The following is a 21,240-nucleotide window of genomic DNA, read 5'->3' as shown; positions in this document are numbered from 1 at the left end:
ATGAAGCATAAGCAGTGTGAAGGACACACACCCACACTTAAACACAGTTAAACACACATTCATTCTCAAGCTGAGGAAAGAGACCCACATGGTCAGAAGTAAGCACACACACATACTCAGTGCACTCTGACAACTTGTGACGGAATGAAGCTGCAGAGAACCTCTTAATGGATATGAGGCAGCTGGCTGTGTTAGTCAGGACAAGAGCGGTGGAAAGATAATGCAAGAGCAAAGGTTTGACATGAACTAGTGTGTACATTCACATGGTAAAGCTGCATACACTGTCCTTTCACATCTTGATGGTAACCCGAGGTTGTAAGGTCTTTATAGCTTTACACACGGCCATTCACTGATTGATTGCGAGTCCTCTTCAAAAACACTTGGAACTAGTAACATAACAGCTGAGAAAGTGAGAGTATCATGAAAAGAAAAAAAAAACTCCAGAAAGGAGGATGTATTAAAAAGAGATAAGAGATGAAAGTGAATAGAGACAGCTCACTAATGCTTTTGCTACATCCCTCCTGAGATTTCTGTGCGAGTATGCGTGCATATGTGTGTGTGTGTGTGCACGCAGAGTGTATGGAAAGCTCTCTGAAAGATAAATAATATTGTTTGAGACGTGCTCTTGTTATGCCACGCTCTGTATTCACACCGTTCTTGCACTTCCCGAAACTCCCACAGCTCTTCCTACCTAATTGAAGCCTGCACACTAAGATGCTGTGACGTCTCATCAAAGGTAAACACAGAGTGGGGAAAAAAAGTATAGAATTTTAAAATTGATTCAGTATTACATTTTTTCTCATTTTTACAATTTCATCAGTGTCAGGGAAGGTCTGAAAGTCCTCCATAAATGTATAGAGAACAGAATGAACCAATAAATAAATGTACTGATATACTGACTATTGTACGTTCAGCAAAGAACACACAATGCACTTTAAAACTGATTATAGCTATAAATAACTAAATGACTCCAATAGGGATTTTTTTTTAATATTCCTCAGATTAACCTATTATACAATGATTTACAACACCCAGCAGTACACTTAAAACCACTTTGCTCAGAATTTATTTAACAAGAAACAAATTTGAAACTAATTTGTTTTGATGGTAGTGACTCAATTGCTGTATCATTATTTCAGCAGACATTATTTGAGTAAAAATCTTAACAGGCTTAGTATACTTCAAAATCAATCTGTACACCTCCAAGTAAAGGTATCTCATCCTGCTTTGCACCTTGTGTGTGACTATAGTTGCAGGTAGAAGCTCAATCAAGCTGAGTGAGATAGAGAGACAGAGACGTAAAATCCCCATTGGCTCCAACAAACCTTTATCCTTTATGCTTCATCTTCAAATGCTACCTTTTTTAAAGTTCAAACACCTGGCAGTGACTCTTGCGTTCTGATTTAGTCCTCCTCCACACTAACCCAAGGGCTATATCCTCCTTCTTCCTCCCTTTATTTTTACTATCTGACCACATTTCCTTTCCATCTCCACCAACCTGGTAGATTCATTATTGTTTGTCTTTTAGCGTTTGTCTGTTCAAAGATTCATTCATTCCGACATTTTTTCTTTCTATTTTGTTTAGTCTTGTGGAGGATCTGGAGCCTAGAGGCCTACATAGAGGCCCACGAAGGCCTCTATGTAGGCCTCAAAATGTCTAAATTGCCTAAATGTTTTCTTTTACCATGAAACTCAAGATATCTGTTAAAACAAAAAGATGATTGGCTTGTGATCTATTGTTTAGTATGTTAGCAAACGCTAATACCATTAACTGGAGCTAATGTGAAATCCAAACTAATTAGAAAATTATGAATGGATGTTTGTAAGACACAACTCTAATTTATTTGCGAAAATGTTTTCATCGCAATACTTACCAGAAAGAGCTTGAATTAGAAACTGGAGCTCTTTTTGGCATATTATCTCCTTTCAGGTTGGCTTTGTAGTCTTGTGGAGCCAATGTTTTTCTGAAAAAGCCAAGCATTGGCTTTAAAAAATTACAATTATTTAAATAATTGGAATTAAAAAAAGAATGACTTTTATGTTCATAGATGTGTATCTTACCACTCAGTGATTTGCAGGCAACAGATGTCCAGCTTTAACCCTTCACCATTGGACCTTTCCTTCCCAGAAATGTTAGGAATCATCATTGCTTCCTGAACAATATGACTCAATAAATAGGGTTGCATTCTTTCAGTAGGACCACCTTCCTCTTCCTCATCACTTCATAACTTCTTCCTCCAAAACTGCAGATAAATCACTCAAATCTTCAGTGAAATCACTCACAACTTTCTCCGCTTCTGTGTACTCAGCCTTAGTTTTTTGGGGGGTTGACTTGCCCTGATTACGTCACAAAATGGCACTGGTGTTTGACCCAGTTACTACAGACCAAAATATAGACACTCTGCTTTAAAAAAGCTTTTGTGTACACAGAATGAAAACACAGTAGTTCATCTTTTGCTACTGAGTGCTACTGAGACTCTCCTCCTCGCTATGATTGGTTTTTCTGACCAAAGAGTGATGTATTTCTGCATATGGAAGTAGGACTACAGGGAAGAGGCAGACAAGCTAGATTTTTATTTTATTTTATTTTTTTTTTACCAATTATCTGTTTCATATTATACTGTCAGGGCACATTAACAGTTTTAACAAAAACATATTTTTTTCAAAAGTTACCTACTGCAACTTTAACAAGACTCTGTACATTTTGAGCTCCCAAAAATAAAATGACAGGCTAGACCTAGGTCCTAAACTTTGATGTGCCGATATAACAATTATAAACACCTGTATAGTACAAGCCTACTTTTTTGAGCATGTATAGAATAAAAAAAAGAGAAGATGACTATGAAGGACAGTTGTGTTTAAAAGCACCGTACTGGGTTTAGCAAACTTTCAGCTAAAAGGCTGGAGGTAAATGTTAATTTGTGTTATATAGAAAGCTACATGCTTTGATCTAAAACTTTCAGTCGTAGCTCTGGTTCTTTGTTTAGTGCTGGAAGGCAAATCTCTGCCCTAGTATCAAGTTTTCTGCACCATCTAACAAATTTTCTTACAGTATTGCCTTATATTTAGGTCTATCAATCTTTCTGTCAAAGCTTATCAGCTTCCATATCCGTGATGAAGAAAATTATCCCCATAGCATAAAAATTGCATCAGAAAGAAGATGGATGTTATACTAACAGGGCAGCGTGCAATCTTCTGTATGCAGTATTCAAGCAAAAAAGTTTGATTTTGGTTTCATATGAGCAGAGCATCCTCTTCAATGTGTCTGTTGTGTTCCCTACATGCCTTGTGGAAAACCTCAAACAGGATTTCTTGTGGTTTTCAATAAACAATTTTTATAAACTTTTATAAACCGGATGATAAATATTTGTTCTGTCAACTGATTGTTCTGGTATAAATGTGGATTCCTGCAGCTCTTACAAAGTTAACTAGAGCCACTTGTGAGAGGAGTGATAGCTAAGCTGGTTGTTGGAGAGGTTGGTGCAGCTACTGAAGTGTGTGTGCAGCCTGAGTTTGAGCCGTTTTGTTCTTGTATAGGCTCAGTTGCGGCCAAAAGTAAACATTTAAGTTTATGTAATAAAGCGACAGTAATTCACATCTTTCAGCACCAGGTTACTAGCTGAAATGGAGGCCTGCCCCTTTTAAAGAATTGTTCAAACATGCATGAAAGACTCACTGCAACACTCCAGGTATGCTTTTGATGAGGAAATGACATTATGACATGATGTAAAGCTCAAAAGTCAATTTTACATAATACTGCCCCTTTAAATAAACTAGAATATGCATTTCAATGTGGCTTATTTGTCACATTGATTGTACCTTTTGAGAAGGTGTTGAACATAATCATTTTTTATTGGTCTTATGCAATATTCTAATCTTAAATATTTTGTTTCCACTAGGTTTAAGTGGAAAATCATAATCAGCAAAAACCAAAATGTTAAACATCAGCCTGTGTGTTATTAATCTTGATGTATTTCACAAAATAAATTAAGTCCCTGAAATACATTAACTATGCAATTTTCTAATTTATTGAATATGACTGCATGCATCTAATTAAATAAAGTTATCACATATTTGGCAATTGGTGTTTTTACATGACTGTTAAACACAAAGTAAAACCAAAGCTCTTAAACTACAGACCTAGACTATAAACTAATGAGGGAAATGTTTTATATGGTAACATTTCTGCTATGAAGGAGAGTGCTCTCCCAGACTGCTTTATATTCTGAATTCTGTTTTGTAAACAATGAAGCTGTGCCCTGCTGTGAGGCATAAGGTATGTCTGCACTGGCTTTGGTTTTCATATCTGGGGTCTATATGTCCACCTTTGTAGTGCAGTCAGTGACCAGAACATACGCAGTCACATGTATAAACAAAGATGCATGCATAAACATTTGGATGCTCCATGTGCTTTTACTTTCAAATATTAAAACAAGATAAAAGAGCCAGAGTCGGAGCCTAGAGTTAGAGTCACAGCCTGAAGGTTGCCTGGAGCTGTTTCCCAATCAACATCACCGGGGAAAACAAGAAAGACCTTCGCAGTCCACATTGGGAAACCTGAGTGGGCTTCAGACAGCCACACACGTATAACCCCGACCTTTGCAGATAAATTCATCTACTGAAGATCACATTTAAAAATGTAGGAAATCTGAGGGCGTCTCTGATCAAACAGATGACAGTCCAAAATGTGACTCATGGAGTGTTGTGCACACGCAATGCCCTCATTTTCCTATTTGAAATCTGCAAATTTGCATTACACAGAGCACAAAGAAACTTTTAAGTGAGATAACATTTTGATGAGCATAGATTCAGTTGATATACCTTTTGTGTATAATTTCAAGAAAAAGAAGCAGTGTGGATGTCATGGGCTAGCAAGAATATGTTTAAGAAATGGAAATTATGAAGACATTAGAAAGGTAGCTCTCTTTTACATGTGGTAAATTAAATCTTAAGGAATTTTCCTTTTGTGTCTATGTGCAATTAAAAATTATCTAAAGTTCAAATTATACATTTCATAAATGTTACAACAACAATCAAATGTATAGTTTACTGGTCTCTCTTAGGAATCTATTTAAAAATCCCAGTAAATATCAAGAAGCCACAGCAATATTTCTTTGTGAAGATGTACCAAAATGTCCTATAAGTCTATTGTTTTATTTATATATTTATTTATTTATTTTCTGGGACTCTGAATCAACCATGACAATTTATACAGAGCAATGAAAAATTGTTCTGTCCGACTGTTAGATTTCTTCTGGTGTTTTTGTCACACCCCAGTGTTTAAGATTGTTACTTACTATACAAACATAACTTGAATAAATACAAAAAAATACACAAAACAGATTTGAAAAGACGATTTCATTTATTTAAGAAAAAAGTTATACTATATATTTAATAGTTGTTTGAGATTTTTGAGGTTCCTCTGGTGCATCTGGAAAAGAAAACCAGGGGTTGTGGGGGTGCGCGCGTCGGGAGGACAGGGAGGATGGGGGGGGGTGCGCGCATAGGGAGGAAACCGAAACCTATGCTGTTTGTGGGCTCAATGTTGCGCAACCGACAGAGTCCTCCAGACTCAATACATAACACGGAAATATTTAACTATTTCTTGCGCGGCCCGGTACCAATTGGTCCACGGACCGGTACCGGTCCGCTGCCCAGAGGTTGGGGACCACTGATGTATATCATTTACCACTGGATAGACATGTATACAGTAGCTGTACAGTACATCAGCCTTAGCCTTGATAAGAAACAAAACAGCATGCAGTGCTATATTGTTACAGATACAAAGGCAGATGGTGAGTGTACAAGGGTTCAACTTATTATTGGACCAGGAGCTAGTTATACTGTGTATGATCAGATGGTTAAATAAATCATGCGCATTAAGAAGCGTGGTCAAAATCCCCAAGGTTTAAATTGTGTTGTGGTCAAACAGCTTCTGTAGACTATGCAAACAATGGTGTTTCATAAAGTATTGGAGGAAATTCAGAGGTAGTGGTGCAGTAAAGTAGTTTATTTTAAGTGTGTGTGAGGGACAAAAGAGGGGGTCGGAGTGAGGCGGAGGAAGGGGAAATGAGTATGGCAATAGATCACTGAAATCACAGTTGTTTTGTCACATTGATTGGTGAGAACAACATTTAAAATTGAAACACTCAGCTGTCTAATGAGATATGTGATAATATAACACAAAGCAGTGCATAATTGTGAAGTGGGAAGAAGAAAAGACATGGTTTTCAAAATGCTTTTGCAAATAAAATCTGGAAAAGTGTGGTGTGCATTTTTGTTCAGCCCCCTTCACTCTAATACAAATAAATACAATTTGACACAATAAAATTTAGAATAGCCTAAGTAATCAGAGATACAGATAAGAGGCCCATACTAGCCCCAAATTATTATTATTGTTTTGCCAATAAATTGTTTAAATAGGTTACTAAGGGTTCTATAATTTTCTCTGTGTGAATTTTGACATTCTCAGTTTTTTAGTTCTGCATTCTTTTGCCTAAAATAGTTTTAGTGCTGGTATCCTTATGCCTAATGGTTCCTAAGCAGTTGAATCCTCATAACGGTATGGCTTTTTGTCACGCTTTACGTCACTCAGTACCACATTCGGCTCAGCTTGGAGACTGCACCTCTGAGGAGGCAGAGCTTGATGAGGACAGGCACTTAGGCACCCCCGAATGGCTGCTATGGGACACTAAAGGATTTCTCAAACATGCATGAACATTATGACATTATATAAAGCTCAAAATAGTTGATTTTAATCATTCTGAAAACCGTGGATCCACACAAAGGGCTGAACAAAAATGCATGCCACACTTTTTCAGCTTTTATTTGTAAAAACATAACTGCAACAGATAATCTCATACTGAGTGAGCAGGTGTTTAAATAGGCAGAAGCACAGGTGAGAGCAATGAGTAATTAACAGGAATGGGAGGGGTTGTTAGGAGGAGAGCAGCATGAGACATGGCAGGAGACAGGAAATGGATGAGTCATGACATTTGCATCCTTACTGAGCAGAGCACAGAGTTGTAAATGTTTCTTTGGTAGTACATACATTTTTTCATACCTTTCATTGGTATCAGTAAATGGCTGTAGGGCACTGTAGGACAGGCAACCATTAGTAGCTTACTACATTTGCCAATTTACCTCTTTTTATTGAATAATGTCATCCATACATCTGTACAGTTAAAAGCTCAAAATGTTTCTGTTCAGTTATTAACTTGGTAGTGACTTTTTTTAGAAGAACTCTGCAAAAAAAAAAAAATAAAGTGGGTTTCTATCTGAAGACAGCTTTTTCTATCTATTGTTCAGGTAGCTCCTCTGAAAGAGACTTCAAATTAGTGTGCCACGTATGAAAACAGCTAAACCTTAGTGTTGTCAAACCATAGTGCCAACATCCCTTAAATTTGGTATTGAATCAGTATTGTGAGACAAACTATTTAATTAATGTCATGACTTAGTCATGACACTATCCTGTACTCCCTGGTACCATTGCACATATAACCTTGAAATTAAAAATGTCATTGTCGAATGCCATTTCACAGACTCCAGTTCTTCCGGTTTCTAAGAGGAAAACAAAGATGTCAAAACCCAGATCGACAACATATTGATCCCTCTTTCACCACACATGAATATTATGAATGTTCTCTTGTACGTTTTATATTGTCAAAACAGCAATTTGATAAATTTAAAAAACAAAATACTGAAGAAAATAAGAGAGCAAGAGACAAACATAATGCATAATGCTTCTCTTCTGGGATCTGGGATTTTAGAACAGATTTGAAGTCTTAGCCTGTGGAAATCCTGCTGTGAAATTATGTTAATCTCACCCTAAGAACAGTCAGAAGCTTTATCCAAAAATGCATTTTTATATTAGTTTTTATTAAACTGTTTTATCCATAGAGGATTTTTTTTTTTCCTGAAACATCCGATATGGCATCGGAAAAAAAAAAAAAGAACTTTGATTTCAGAAAGTGAATGTACCAATTGATGATTATGGATTTTTGTGATGGAATGTTCTTCAGTCAAGCCCCAAAGTTCTTTTGGAAAGTCTTTGAAGCTCTGCTCTGTCAAGGCAGAAATATTCACAGTACCATTCCCCTTTAAGGCTTCAATTGATTTGAGCTGCTTGGGGAGTTTATAGACAGATCTGTAAAGTGTGTGGGTGTCCATGTCACTATAGACTGATTCCATGTTGGAAGGTTGCACTTTATGCTAGAACCACTGTTCTTTCATGCTGAGGCACAGAGAAGAAGCCACAAATAGCTGTCAGGAGAGGTTTTTTGAAGTTTTCCAGTGACAAGTGTCTTAAATATTGATTTGTCTAACTTTTAAACATAACCATTCATGATTTGAAAAATGCAAAAATGGAGCTATCTTTAGTGAGTGTCATTGCCCACTCTTATCTCACAGTTTGATTGGATCTACTCATAACTACTCTGGCTCTTCCTGTTGCTATTAACAACACTGAGGTACACAATGCCTTTTTGCCTTTTATGATCAAGGCAATCATTACTTTTGTGCCCAATTGCACCCTCAATTAAATTAAGAGGCTGTTTGTCCTAGGTTTAAAAAGCCTATGACTTCCTCTTGGGACTTAATCTCATAAACCACTATGGCCCACTGACATCATCACTTTAAGCCACCAGGCAACACACTGCATTTCAGGCGAGGTAAAATAGATGCACTTTCTACTCAGTTGTGCTGTGACACAAACATCTGACACTGAGGTGGCATATTGGTATTTTCTTAGTGTTTTCCCTTCCCCCAATAGGAAACAAATTTGGCATATTGTGGTGTAATTTGTAAAATACTCTAAGGATAAAACCTACAGAATGTACTGAAAGTGCTGATTATTGTTACAGATAAAACCAAGCTGTTATTTTGTAGAAATAAAAAAAATATTTTGAAATCACAACAAACTGCTCATCCATTCAATTTCTTCTGCTTTTTCAAGGTCGTACCGGGCTTGGAGCAGTTCATCTTTTCAGGTTTGAAAATCCTGGCTGAGAGGCTTTTTAGCAAAAGAAGACTTGCATCCATCGCTTTCTTTTGAAATAGAACTTTGTGACAAATTAATTTAACACTTTCAGACTTGGTTTTAATATGGTAAATTAGTTGGATAGGAAAAAAAGAACATTTGCAAAAGGCAAAAAACCCCAAAAACCTTTACATATGAGATCTTACTTTGATTGTTTGATATCCTTTTCTGTCCGTTTTGTTTTTGTTTTTTGTTTTTTTCAGTCGAGACAAAAGCCAGAGCTACACCTTAAAACATTTGTAGCACATACCCTTTCCTGGAGTAAAAAGTAGCATATAATGTGCCTTTATTTTAGTTCAAATGCATTTTGGGATGAGTTTTCTGTCAAAGATCAATGCAATCCTCCTGAGCTCTTTGTGTGAATTAGAAAATCTGAGACAAAGAAAATAACTCATTCCAAAAGCAAAGACCAGTTTGAGCCCAAATGTCCATGTCCACATTAGACTTGAAAAGATTGATTTTTCAAAAGATAACAAAGTAATATTTTAGATATGTATCTCTATTTAGTCCTTTACGGCTGCAAGCGCACAACACACACATTAACTGCATACAATTTTTGAAATATTACCCATTTCCATTATTGGTGATACCAATCACTGAGTCAGGTGACTTTTATAAAATATGACAGATATCAGATCAAAATAGGTGTGAACGAACTGCTAATATCTATTATTTATTGACCTCACGTCACTAGATTTCCTTATAGCAGGCTGCGGGAAGATCATTAAAACTGATGCATGGTCAAAAAAGGTGACACAAAGCAACTAAAACTGCCAATGTGTGAAATGACGAAGGGATAAATTGACCAACATTCACAAATACTGATATGTGGGTGTTTTGTCTAGGAGTAAAGAGGAAAATCTGCTCTTCAGCGCTTTGACCCCATTTCTACCTGCGTCATCTACCTTGAGGAAATATGTTAATGGCATCTGGGTGACTGGACTTTCACTCAAAACCTCATATCCAATGAAATTGATCTGTGAAAAGCTCTTCCCACTACATGCTTTTCTGTCAGAACTGCATTTCTAAAGTAAGCATTGTCCTGGAAACTTTGAACCCAACCAATAGAATAAAAGACAAAACAAATCAAAATTCACAGTTACTTTTTTTTTTTTTGCTAAGTGGTTTTACAGGCTGCACAGTGAAACGGTTGGCAGCACCGTTAACTTGCAGCAGGAAGGTGCTGGATTCAATTTCCAGTCAGGGTACTTTCTTGGCGTTTCCATGTTCCATATTCTGCATACGTGAGTTCTTCCATTACCTCCAACAGTCCAAAAATATGACTGTTAGGTTAAATGGTCTCTCTAAATTGTTCTTAGGTATGAGTGTATGTGTGCATGATTGTTTGTCCAGTGTGTGTGTTGTACCCCATTTCTTGCCCAATGACTGCTGGAGATGGGCACCAAAACTCAGATAAAAATAAAATGTATATGGTGCCATTAGTAATACTTAGTTTTATAAAGAGTGGCTTGCTTGGAAGGTGGTATGTGTCCTATTGACTGTGTTATATCTTTAGGCTGCATTACTGTTGCATAGACATACCACCCCAGACTGGAGGGCAGGCAGGCCAGGGATTACCCTCATGGAACAAACGACAAAAACACCAACGTGTTTCTGTGATGCTCACAACAAGGGATTAGAGGACTCCCACAGACAGGATTAAAACAATACCTAGCATTTTCTCTGTTGTTCTACACTAATCTATTGCTTCTTATGTTAAGAGATGCTATATTTTATTTGCTTTCTCTCTATGTTTGCAGCATTTTTTCCTAGCCTTCTCATCCCTGCTTTTTAATGGTTAACCTGTGTTTTGGCCTTATCCCTGCTTTGGCAGGATTATGTCAAGCCTTTTTAATCCCGAAATTCAACCTTTTGCTTCTTTCTCTGAAAAGTGCTATAATTTGAAAATCGATAAGTTCAGATTGGAAAGTGGGAGTACTTTTAATGAATCCAATATTTTCATTTGATAGGTCATCTAGAGTTTTAAAAGCCTAGCAGCAAGTCATGATGTAATGGAATGATGGTCCCATAATGACATTTATGGGACCATCTTTTATGACCTTTGGAGACTTTAGCATCTTATAGGTAAACTTGGTTGGGCGGCTAAACCTGGGTTCTCATTTATAAACATGGCATCCGCACAAACAGGGCTTGAAATTGGCCCTTTCTACTCAGAGGTTGTAATCTATAAAAAACCAAACTTAACGGGAGAATACACATTCTTTTTTGCAAACTCTATCCCATTCATGTGCTCATTTGGAGATGGGAAGCTGGCGAAACAAATTGTGATGTGGAGGATGGAAGCTACACTGCATCAATTCCCCTGACATTAAATTTCACTTTATATCAAACTCTAATCTTGGATCAATTTTTCAATAAGAATTCAAAAAGGCGGTGTTATTTTTCCACTGGTGAGCCTTAGCCATAGGATCTCTAAAGGTCTGTAAGTCAACTTAAATCTTAAATCAAAGTCAACACAATATTTCATGCAAAAATTGTTTACAGCTCTAAATCCTTCTCAAGCAATAACACTGCAACAATCAAAAGCTTTAATAATGAGGGGTACACCAAACTAAATGTTTAGGTATAATGACGGCAAATATCCTTTCAAAAAGAGGAGATATGATGCTTTCACATGCACTTGATGTAACATGCCTAAGTATAATTTTAGCTTTCTTAAGTTAGACTAAACTTAAGAAATTTCCTCGTTTATTCCCAAGTTAAAAAAATACATCAAATAAGATTTGTCTCTTCCAATCAAAGAAGAAAGCACTTTATTACTTACTAGAAAGAATGACAAAAATGAATTGGCTTTGAGGTGCTGTTCTAAAGTTGTTGATTATCTCACCATGGTGACAGACTCCCTCAAAATACATGGTTCATGGACTTTTTACCCAATTTGTCATACGGATTATGGGATTTAGACAATATTCACTGAATATATCTGTTGCAAAAAATGAAGCGGGGACAAGGGCCGTGTTTGTTGTTTCCTGAAGTGCAAATGCAATTAGCAAATAAAAAGATTGAGTGATAGAGTTACAATCGCTGTGACAACCCGAGATGACAGAGGATGTTGACACAGCTGATATGTGGGGATGAGACGACTGGGCTGTGACCACACTGATTGGTCTGATGTAATTGGAATGTTGACAAAAATAAACACTGGTTGTTGAGGGCACAAATTATTCTAAATGCTAGCCTGCCAGGCAAAAGCAATCATACCCAAACAAGCCTCAGAGCTATCAGTAATCACCTTTTACTCACTGAACAAAACAACACCAAAACCAGAGATGTTTGCACGTAGATAAAGCCCTCATTTCAAATCCCAGCCAAAAAAAACACAAGAGCTTTATTCATGGGTGTGATTACAAGGGGGAAATAACAGCAAGTGTAATCAGAAAAAGAGCAACCTCCAAGGCAGGTGTAATCAAACACAGAGTGCCTGGAGGGCAACAGCAGCAATAATCAAATACACACTGTCATTGGTGCTTGTTCATCAGGCTATGGAGGGATAATAATATGATGAGGATGAAGAGATTCTTCCACTCAGGAGCTGGTGGAGAGAAGCAGGGACACAAGAGAACCACATGTTGGGAGATGCTCAGGGTGCTTTTTGTTTTTTACCCCTCCAGGGGGACTTTTTGTGGGCTCTAGTGTCCCTTATATGAAAGTAGGCTGACAGGAAAGGGGGAAGACATGCGGCAAATATCGTCGGGTCCGGGAGTCGCGACGGCCAGGTCGAGGACTCAAGGCCTCCAAACATGGGTCGCGCTATCCCCTACGCCACCACGGCACACCCCTGCTCAGGGTGCTTTTTGACTGCAAAGACTTAAGATGCAGTATAACTTTCTGACAAGAAACGGCAACAAAAAGAAGCGAATAATAAGATATCTGCCAATTACATCCTGAAAGGATCTTTATTTGTAACCAACCATGGCTGACGCCCAGTTATAATTCTTAAATCTGCATATCTCTCCACTAAACTGTCATTCATTTGTCTATTTTTTGACCTTCAGATCTATCATTCACTGCCATGGCATACAGCATCTCTGGATTGACACTTCTGATGAGCCGTGGGGGGCTTACGCTGCTGTCAAACAGACTCTTTGTGACAACTCGACACTTGTGGGTATGTTCAGTCTCAAAGACCCGTGAAAGGAGAACACCAGTGCAGAAGAGAATTGATGCTGAAACACTGTCTTCACTTTTTTTTAGTTACTGTTTCATAATTTGCATTGTGGATTCGGATAAAACAGATTTTTTTAGTGCTCAGTACCATTTGCTTTGGTCACACAGAAATGTGCGTTTTATTAACTTCTATCATCCCCATCAGCTATTGGTGTCTTGGTCTTCTCCCAAATCTTCCTGACCTTCCTCAAATAAACCTATCAGCTGTAATCAAGACCAATCTCATCCTTTCTCCTACATTTACTCTGACATATACACACAAAGTACAAGGCACACACGCTCATAACAGCGGTGTCAACCTTTCATGCAGGTCTTTTCTCTCCCTCATGGACTTTTAGGCAGGGACACTCTGTGCCAAATTACTCTGTGCTATCAGTTGCAACTCCCTAGGACTTGTTTGTCTCTTCCAAAGATCATACCTGCTTATACTGATAACTGCATGGTGATCAAATGTTCTCAATGGACAACCTAATAAACCATCCTTATCAGTTTAAAGGACAAGTAAGTTTTAGATTTTTCTAACATAATAAAGCCTTTGTAATGACACTCAAAACTTCCATATGGACAAAGACTCGGCAAATCTTACCACCCTTCCTTGAAGCCTGTCCCTGTGGCTCTAACAACAGAACAAACAAATTATTTTTAAGGGAAAAAGATCATTTCAATCAGAGTATATGGAATAAACAAGTGGCCACTCATTTGCAGTACAAAAATGAATAAGGTGATTACTTTTGTAACAAAGACAACCTATGCAAGAAATGTGGGCGAGTTCAGTGGGATTAACCACAAGTGAAGAGGCTGGATCTCTTCTAACCCATCTAAACCAGGCTCACTGTTATTATTGATGGTGAGACAAAGTGGAATCTTAGATTTAAAAGAGGGAAATATTCAAACTAAGGATAAAGTGTCTGCTTGGACTGCTGCCAGCATCAGTTGTGTGGAGCTGTAGTTTCAATGCAGTCTTCTTCAGGTAGTGGCAAAAAAAAAAGTTCATCAACATAATTAGTCACAACCCATCTGTTCCTGGAAAAGCTTTTAATAAGATTATTTTATGCTAAAGCTCAGATGGCTAGTCTTATTTTCGACTGAGTACAGTACATTGGGTACACACATAGAAGATTGTACAATAGTATGAATCCAAGGTTTCTTCCAAAATGCAGTCTTTACTTAGCCTTGAAGACATTCACGTGCATGTCCTCCCCAATGCAACCTGTGGAGAGTTGCAAGCAAGGAGAAACAAGTCTGTTGCTCGCCAAGTTTTGCTGCTCTATGACAACGATCCTCATATCCAGGCCTCGAGGGCCGGTATCCTGCAGGTTTTACACCGTGTTCCAAATTATTATGCAAATTGGACTTAAGTGTCATAAAGATTACATGTTTGTTGTGCTATTAAATTTATAGATAGCATTGTGTGTCAGGGCTCTTTGAATCGCTATAATTAATTTCAGAGAGCTGGGCTAATTAGTTTGTCTGATGAGCTCAATTAAAGGAAATCTACTTAAGAAGGATGTTCCACATTATTAAGCAGGCCACAGGTTTCAAGCAATATGGGAAAGAGAAAGGATCTCTCTGCTGACAAAAATCATCAGATAGTGTAGTGCCGTATGACAAGATATGAAAGCATTAGATATTTAACGAAAACTGAAACGTTATCGTAGTGTGACAAGATTTATGGCTGATTCAGAGCAAAGATGGGTTTGTAGAGATAAAGGCATAATGAGGAAGGTTTCTGTTAGACAAATTCATCGGATTAAGAGAACAGCTGTTAAAATGCCCTTAAAAAACAGCAAACAGTTATTTGAAGCTGCTGGTGCCTCTGGAACCTCAAGGTGGAGGATCCAGAGGCTTGCGGTGCATGGCGGTGCATGAACCTACTATTGGGCTCAGTGTGAGTGTGCGTGTGCTCACAAGCACACTCACAGTGCTTGTGAGCACTGTAACTAGTGCTCACGAGCAGAAACGGTTGCAGTGGGCCCAGCCGTACATGAAGATTAATTTTCAAACCTGTTCCCTGACAACTGCTGTGGACTTTCTGGATAGATCACTTTCTTTCATGGTTCAAAAAGAAGAGCCGTACCTTCAGTAGCAAAATCATCTTCATGCATGACAATGCACCATCTCATGCTGCAAGGAATACCACTGTGTCATTGGCTGCTATGGGCATAAAAGGGGAGAAACTCATGGTGTGGTCACCATCCTCCTCTGACCTCAACCGTATTGAGAACCTTTGGAGTTTTGTCAAGCAGAAAATTTGAGGGTGGAATGCAGTTCATATCAAAACAGCAGCTCTGGGAAGGTTTTCTGACATCCTGCAAAGAAATTCAAGCAGAAACTTTCCACAAACTCACAAGTAAAATGGATGCAAGAATTGTGCTGTGATATCAAAGAAGGTCCTATGTTAACATGTAACTCGGTCTGTTAAGATGTTTTTGATTGAAATTGCTTTTGATTTTAGTACATGTGACCACTTAACGCTACACATTCAAAGAATGACCGTTTGCAGTTCTTTATAATCCAAAAAATGCTTAGAAAATCTGCTGTGCATAATAATTTGGAACAGTGCATTTTGAATTTTTTATTTTTGAAAAAAATACTGTTCTCATGGGGAGCTTTGTTCAGTAAATCTTATACTGAAGAAAGTATAATATAAAATTATACTGACCATCATTTGCATTGACCATTTAAGAAAATCAGAGTAAATATCACTTGCATAATAATTTGGAACACGATGTACTGTAGATGTCTCTGCTTTAACACACCTGGGTCAAAATAATCAGATCATTACCAAGACTATAAAGAACTTGACTGCACTGAGAAGGTAACTCAGCCATTTGATTGAGACATGTTGATCCAGGGACACAACTAAAAATGGCAGGACACCGGCACTCGAGGCCTAGATTTGAGGCCCCCTGCTCTATGACATCACTGAGATTCTCGGTGTGACTCCTGGCTGTGCATAAAAATGGGTTAATGCTGTGTATTCTGGGATTTTTAATTTTTGCTAGCTTCTTTTATACTCTGCTTATAGTTCAGTCATTTTTGTCCCGTCCATTATTGGGGCCAGCAAAAGCTCAACACAATTAAAAACTAAAACTAAAAACGATGAAAATGGAAATAAACTTAGCTGCACATTTAATTCCTTATGCCAAAGCATCTATATTCTGTCTTCAGTCTGGTCTATAATCAGTTTCTATTAATTTATATAGTGATTTATACTCATTTACATGAGTAGGCATTTTATCAATTACATTTTATCATTGAAGTCAGAGTTCAGTGAATTCTCTGTCAAGGTGTTATGGTGAGTAATAATTAGCTTAACAAGCATGCCGACATACGGGTAGGAAAGCGATAGCTAGCAAAATATTTATTGCTTATTTAAAAATACCGAGCAGCTGCCTTTGCAAAATCCCAAAAAGTCTTAAAGTTATTGTGGCAGATTAAATTCTAAATTTCCTTTGTAGAAGAGTGGACCCACTGACACATGATGTTCCTCAGAAGCAGTGGAGGATCAAGCACTCAGATGCATTAATTATGTATAGAGGGTCAATCCAGCAATGACAAGAAAATAATTAGAAAAGAAAAAAGCTCTTTAGAAAAAGCCTTATCTCAAAAACATTAAGCTTTAGTGACATAATTTAGTAAAAAGAATGTTTAATTCTTCTTTACTTGACATCACATTTATAAGTCTTAGTCAATAGTCCTCTTTACAGTCCCTCTAGTCCCCTCTAGGAGAAGTTCTTTTGGCATATGTTCTGTTTCTACTAGAGACTGTCAGAATGAGATTCTCGCAGCATGCTAACCCTGAGGAAAGATGTCATAATTTGAAGATGTTTGGAAAAAAAAGATTAAAACAATAAATATATTGCATTTTTGCTTAAAGGAAAAGCAATGATTATTCTAAGTGTTGCTATAATAATGTACCATACAGTGTATTTCAGCTGTAATAATGTAATATGCATCATTTATTGACTGTTATTTTGATCTTAAACAAAATTATGGATGAAATTATAGACTTAAGCAATATTATCAACAACAACTTCAATTCAATACTTCTTTTAAGTGCTTATTGCACATACAATTGTAACTTTTACCATTCTGATTAACACTGTGTTATCAGATGATGCTAGTTGGCCTTAAACTTAAATAGCCAGCCTGCTGTCCATTGCTTTATAGACATCCTGACACAATTGTCTGCAGGGGGAAATATATATTAGCTTTCTTTTAGCTAGTGTGCGCAGAGACATAAAGGGGAAAAGCAGCCCTGTGTTACATTATTGTCAAAATAGTCCAAGAAAAAGCTTTGGTCGCTCCTACATGAAATAGGATCCATGTGAGATAAATTTGGGGGGAGAAGAGGATTTTGAAAACATAACTTTTTAAAAGGTTGGGATTACTTGATACAGGAACAATTAACCATGGTAATTGAAGGATCTGGGACCATGCTGAAAGAAGTGGTATTTACATGTTTCCAGTGCATTTCCAATTTTGTCAAATTCACAGATAAATGCTAACAATAAGCTTTTTTCCCATTTTTGCATTGATTAATGGAAGAAAAACAAGAACTATAGTAGTAAAACACTGTTGTTTAGAACATAAAAAACAGTTTAAAGCACTATTAGAAGAAATATTTTGAAAGAATATTAGGTGATGTAGACAAGCTATGTATTTTTAAAAACCTGCAGATACAACCAGTCTTTAATAACTCTGGTCCTCTGTGTCATAAAAAAACTCTCATATTTACACATATTAGCATGAACTGTATCTCCCAGGAGCATTCTGTTTGCTGCTCCCCCTCAATCCCAAGGCTAGATTATCTTAGAAACAGAAAGGGGTGGGGGTACATGCACTGAAGAGAGTGCAAAGGGAGCTTGGTTTTTGTCAGTGGGTCACATGGTGGCAGCATGGTTAACTAGCTAATATGATTAAATTTAGCAGAGGCATAAGTCACATTGTCAGCCCACATCAAAGTCTACCCGCTACTGTGAGAGCAAAACTGTCCCTTTGTGCAAACCAGAGATGAGAACAGGAGGGCCAGAGGAAAGAAAGAACAATGTTTCAAACATAAAACAGACACTTAACACAGAGAAACATGATGCAATAATGAAGCAAGGGAGGTGGAAGACGTGCTATCTTAACCTGTCAAGTGAAATGTGTGACCTGAAAGTAGCATTTAATAGCAAATCTATGTTTTTATGTACAAATGAAGGGCTATTGACAAGTACTTATAGTGTCAAGTATGAATACACCCTGCTGACCTTGTATTTGATTGTCTGCTGTGGGACTCAGAGTTAGAGGGCTTAATTCTCAGCTGGTTTATTGAAAGGCCTGAAACATCTAAATTGACTTCATCGTAGACTAAACCAATTGACCCAGAGTCTGCCTCAGAAGTAGTGGCAGATAAAGTATTCAGAAGGTTTACTCAACCTTACTCATTGATACCTGAGTGAATTTAAGTATTTGTAATAACATGTAGTTAGGGAAGCTTTGTTATAGAGAAAAAAAAAATACTGTTTTTTTTTTTTTTTTGTGGTGTCTAAAAATATCTCACTTATGAAGCTATTCAGATTCACAGAAATATTTCTTACTCCCTCAAGTAAGAAATGTCTTTATAAAAACTGAAGTCAAAACACTTGTAACTGAGAAAAGTATATGGTTAAATTATAGTTACTCTTGGAATTGTACATCGGAGCCTGAAATTCACTTCTTAAAATTGAATGGGGAATTCTCCCTTTACATGCTTCATATTGTTGAGATTTAACCACTTGGGAGTGGTGGTGGAGATGCCAGGGCGGCGGGAAGAGGGTCCTATATTCTCTAATATGCAGCTCTAATATGTTGTCCCTTTCTGCCTTCCAAGTTATTATTGTAGCTCCGCCACCTGATCGGTTTCCTCAGCTTCATCTCTTCCACTTAATAACAGTTAAAAGAAAAACATATTTGCAAGCTTGAAAAGCTATTCAGGAAGAACTGGTATGGCTTGCGAGATTAATTATAGATCTTGTCACATTTTTACTTCATTTGAAGACATTTATTACTTGTTCCTTTATATCTTTTCCCCTATTGGTTAACCGCTGCATCTATTGCTCTCAATTCTTTTAAGGTTTTATGATCTACTCTTTTTTCTTGTTTTCATCCTTTTCAGTTGTATCTTTCTCCATAAGGATGCATATTAGAAATAACTACATTGTATTTAGCGAACAACTGAAAACATTAATTTAACAGCGCTTCTTCAAAGAAGGATTTCGTCTTTGAGAAGATGCAAAACCAACTCATGTAATGTAGAAGAAGAAAGGACATCATCCATTTCTGCATGTATGTGTGAGAATATTAGTAACAATAAAAATGTAAGATCCATATTAAATGATGGTTAACAGATTGCTGGGTGGCTCAGTTGGTGGAGCATGAACACCATGTGGGGAGGCTGTAGTCCTCAGCATCCTTGGTTTGATTGCCAGTCTTGAACCATTTTCTACAAGATTCACCCTCTTTCTTGTCCCTATTTCCTGGTCATTTATTTTACAATAAAGGCAACTAGAGCCTGAAAAAAATCCTATTTAAGACAGAAGAGATGGGTAACACCTATAGAACCACATGGCAGAAACACTTTTAGTAAAATGGAGAGTATGACATACAAAGTTATTAATTTAGGCCTAGTCCACAGTTAGCCGTGTGTTTTATACGAGATATTAATTTCTATAACGTAATCTCGCCCACAAGTGAATGGTTTAAGAAAAGTGTTCGTCCACACAAACTCATTGATTTATACCACAGAATGCTGTTTTAAACAAGCCAAACCCATAGGGGGCAAAGCTAAAACCTTTGCCTTACAAGGTTTTGCAATCCCTCAAAGTAACCACGACTTCCTGTTAGGAATTAAACATGGTACCATGAGATTCATTTGTGTGAGCAGACAGAGAGGTCGAACTGCGTTTAAATTCCATGTTATAATATAAAGTTAATGAAACACAAGACAATGTTGACTCGGAATTATGTTAAAGCAAGTATGTGGATGCATGTGGGAGTTGAACTGCATTGTGCCTCGATTGTAAAACAGCTGACCTCCAAGCGCTCCTTCTCCTTTGAATCTTAACATATTGGAGAAAGTTTGTCCTATAAAAAACAAGTAAAAAAGTGCCTGAACAAACATACAAATCCAGCACCTCTGTGAATCAGTACAAATCAGAGAGGTGCTTATTTGTACAAACAGTTACAAACAGTAAGACGAAGAAGAATCACTTTATTCATCCCAGCAGGGAAATTATTTCGCAGTTACAGCAAGAATTTTTTATACACAGATTAACACACACACGACAGGAGCTGCGTCTGCAGGCAGCCAGCGCCATTTTTTGAAGGAGGACATGCGGCAAAGGTCGTCAGGACCGGGAGTCGAACCCGCGACATCCGTGGGTCTAAGGCCTCCAAATGTGGGGCTAACCCCCTGCGCCACCACAGCACGCCCCAACTGTGGGCAGTGACGTCAGCACCACATTATTTGTTGCAGTCTGTCATGCATTTATCTCTATATCTCTGGTTTCCGTTATCCACACACAAATACAAAAGAAGGAGAATGCGCAAATCTTCACTTTGGCCGGAGTTTTCATTGTTAATCATTTTTAGTACTTTTAAACATAGGTTACGTGTGGATGAAAGGCTAAATTGCATAAAAAACGCTTTATCAGATATCCGGTCATGTGTGGACAAGGCCTTACAGTCAAAAGGACAAAATGCTGAAAATGGGTTTCTCTTTTGAGTGACTTTTTGAAGGGACCATATTCAGTAGATATACAGTAACTCCCTTCAATGAGTGTTTCATCACATAGCAACTTGAACTTTACAGTATCAGCCACCTATTATAGATACAAATGTGTTAAAAGATAATTCAAATACAGCCAATTGTGATTACTTGCGTTCCTTTAAGTAATTACATTACAAATAAATTTAAATGGATTAACTTATAGCTGTAACTGGTAAAAATTTTAGGAAATCTGTCCAACTCTGTTAATAAAGTAGTTTAA

The 21,240-nt window shown here is 37.5% G+C and overlaps 1 long non-coding RNA gene across 3 annotated transcripts in view; it reads left to right on the top strand.

Annotated features, from left to right (window-relative positions):
• LOC114144081 (uncharacterized) overlaps positions 1 to 13,439 on the top strand; it is a 45,651-nt gene extending 32,212 nt beyond the window's left edge. For 2 of the 3 annotated variants that reach the window (XR_003595403.1, XR_003595401.1), the window contains one exon: positions 13,054 to 13,439. This is a non-coding gene — a long non-coding RNA (uncharacterized LOC114144081). Of the gene's footprint in view, positions 1 to 8,953; positions 8,988 to 13,053 lie in introns of all 3 variants that reach the window. The other variant, XR_003595402.1, reaches the window with a different exon arrangement.
• The last annotated feature ends 7,801 nt before the right edge of the window (positions 13,440 to 21,240 follow it).

The sequence above is a fragment of the Xiphophorus couchianus genome, chromosome 5, assembly GCF_001444195.1.
Source record: "Xiphophorus couchianus chromosome 5, X_couchianus-1.0, whole genome shotgun sequence".
Lineage (NCBI taxonomy): Eukaryota > Metazoa > Chordata > Actinopteri > Cyprinodontiformes > Poeciliidae > Xiphophorus > Xiphophorus couchianus.
This window is presented reverse-complemented; position numbering and strand designations above follow the sequence as displayed.